The following is a 2,789-nucleotide window of genomic DNA, read 5'->3' as shown; positions in this document are numbered from 1 at the left end:
TCAAGGATGTAGCTTAGTGTTGTTCATACAAAATAACTGGCATGTGATACCCAAAATTGAAAACCAATTATACATAAATTCTATATAACATTATCTTTTTGTAAATAACTTAAAAAATTTGAACCTTTCTGTTTGATTTATTGCTAGTCTAAGATGGGCTTGATGAATGTAGCACTCCTATACACCAGGTCACTATTTTCAAAGATATTCAAAGTAATAAAGGAACCATATATATGAGTTCAAAAAGGTGAAGAGTAAACTAGAGCCTCCATTCTAGAATCCTACACTGATGTATCTTCTTCTAACCAGTTCTTGACCCTCCCTTGGACATGATACTCTATAATGATTAGGAGTGAGTGTCAGCATAAAGAGCCTTGAAGTTGCTTCTCCATGAGACAAGATTAAAAGGGCCCAGTTTTCTAATAGATTCATTCTACTATGAGATAAACTGTCTTCATGGTGATTGAGAGTGCCTTTGAACCTTGTGATATTTCTGTATATTTCTGTAGCATTCCCAGGATAGTGACATAGATGCTCAGAACTAACTGCATTTCTCCATGTCAGATCTTATATCTTTATAGGCTAGTTTCTATTTCATAGGAGATGGTCTCCTGGGCCTTGCTTGTGGTTAAATGAGAGGAATAAACTTCAGGTAGAGTCAGGAAACATCTTTGCGGATCTCTCTGCACCTGCTCCTCAGGATCTGCCTTAATAATTTATTTTGGTTTTACTTCTTGCTGCATTAGGGCAAAAAGCATTTCAGGATGATATTTACTTATAACAAATAGATAAAATTAGATTTATGAGGAAATGCAATGTGACTCTGCACAAATCCATGGGAACGACTTCCAGTGAAGTATTTGATGTGGTGTTGGGTTCATCAAACTGAATTTTGAAAGGGTTTTTAGTTTGTCCTAATATTTTAGATTGTACTTTACTGGCAAAATTCATATTACAGGATATTCCTGGCACCTCCACCAACAGGGAATGGAGATGGTCACTGATAAAGATCTAATCAAGTTGTTATGTACAATAGAGCATCCTGAATCAGTATCACTTTATTCTCTAAAGTTCTCTTGAAATATTGATAAAGACTTCATAGGAATGTGTAGTTACAGACAAAGGGACACTCATATGAATATTTCTGAGGAATTTTCCAGGCTAATCTTGTTATCTCATTCCCAGGGCAGCTTCCTGCTCCTCCAGGGTTTCTGACACACTCAGGATGTGTTTGCAACACTGTGTCTCCTGCACAGTAAAGATGTCAGAGTCCTCAGATGTCAGGCTGCTGAGCTCTATGTAGGCTGTGTTGGAGGATTTATCTGCACTCAGTTTGGCCTTGCCCTTGAACTTCTGATTGTAGTCAGTACCACCATGTCCAGAATAAATGTATCCAATCCACTCCAGGCCCTGTTCAGGACTCTGCTTCACCCAGTTCATATAGTGGTCAGTGAAGGTGTAGCCTGAAGCCTTGCAGGACAACTTCACTGAGACCCCAGGACTCCCGAGCTCAGCCCCAGACTGCTGCAGCTGGACCTGGGAGTGGACACCTGTGGGAAGAAATACAGAGTGGATGTCATTGTCACCTGAGTGTATGCACTCTCCTCAAATCAGGAAGTAGGCAGCTTCTTACCTGTAGTTGATGCCATGAGAAGGATGATCCAGCTCCATTTCATGGCAAGGACCTGTGTGCTCAGTGACTATGGAGAGAACACTGATAATATGATGTTCTGGGCTGTCGACATCTCTGTATTTACCACCATAGACTCAGATGATTTGCATATTCATGAGGCAGAGTACCTCTTAGATAAGGACTTAGTCCAGCTGAAGAAGGAGAGAGATGAAACCTAGGGCAGGCTGCAGGATGTGATGCTGAGGAACAAATCCTCCTAATCTTGTCTGATGAAGCAGCCATTCCTGAGACCTGTGGAGACCCTGAGGATTTAACACCAAGGCCAAATCTCTCAATTGAAAAATGGAATCCTAATCTGAGACATTTGGATTCTTTTCCCTGACAAAAATTGATTTACAGGTAGTGGTAGTGATGAGAATAATTATGAATGGAAATATTAAACACGCCCAAATTAAGAGAATTTCTAATCTAATTTTTCATATAAAAGCAATTAATATTTGCATTTCCAGCAGAATGCAGGTGTGCGTTCCTGGTGTTTTTTAATTTTCTGTTTAAAATCCTTTTCTTTTTTCTCTGTATGTTTGTTTTCTATAGAGAAAAAGAAAGCATGTGGAGTTGAGTGGTAGAACTGTGGGAAGGATCAGAGAGAAGTTGGGCATGGAAACTGTGATCAGAATCCACTGTATGAAAACAATGAAAAATAAATAAATAAATCTTAATAAAATGAATGAATAAATGAAAATCTGTCCAATATTTAATATGTATTTAAACATGGAGACTTCACATATCAATGGCAGCAGGTGTTGTTCAGCTAACAGACTGTAGGAAGGGAGTCCAGTGAGGTTGTTGAGTCCCCTCCACTCCTGATCTATTTCTGTCCTATTGATTATTGGCTCCACTGTGCCCCCTGCTGGTCCTGATGAGTACCCTTACAGTTTGGTATGCCATGACTTACACTGAACATACACCTTTTAAAAGGGTTGCATTCTAATAAGAGTATATAAAGGTAGATTGCTCAAAGTAAACTTGTCACAGCTTCAGTCTTACTGTGGAAACTCTATCTTCACCTGGTTAAAATTCATTTCTCACTGACTATAATCAGGAAATCCTGGCTTGCTGTGTAAGTGCAGGCACTTACAAGGTTTGTATTAATTGG

The 2,789-nt window shown here is 39.2% G+C and overlaps 1 pseudogene; it reads right to left on the bottom strand.

Moving 5' to 3' along the window:
• Positions 1 to 1,220: 1,220 nt before the first annotated feature.
• On the bottom strand, positions 1,221 to 1,676 carry LOC114688595 (annotated as a pseudogene).
• Positions 1,677 to 2,789: the final 1,113 nt, after the last annotated feature.

This window comes from Peromyscus leucopus, chromosome 14 (genome assembly GCF_004664715.2).
Source record: "Peromyscus leucopus breed LL Stock chromosome 14, UCI_PerLeu_2.1, whole genome shotgun sequence".
NCBI lineage: Eukaryota > Metazoa > Chordata > Mammalia > Rodentia > Cricetidae > Peromyscus > Peromyscus leucopus.
Note: the sequence above shows the minus strand (reverse complement) of the source record. Positions and strands in the feature narration are given on the sequence as shown.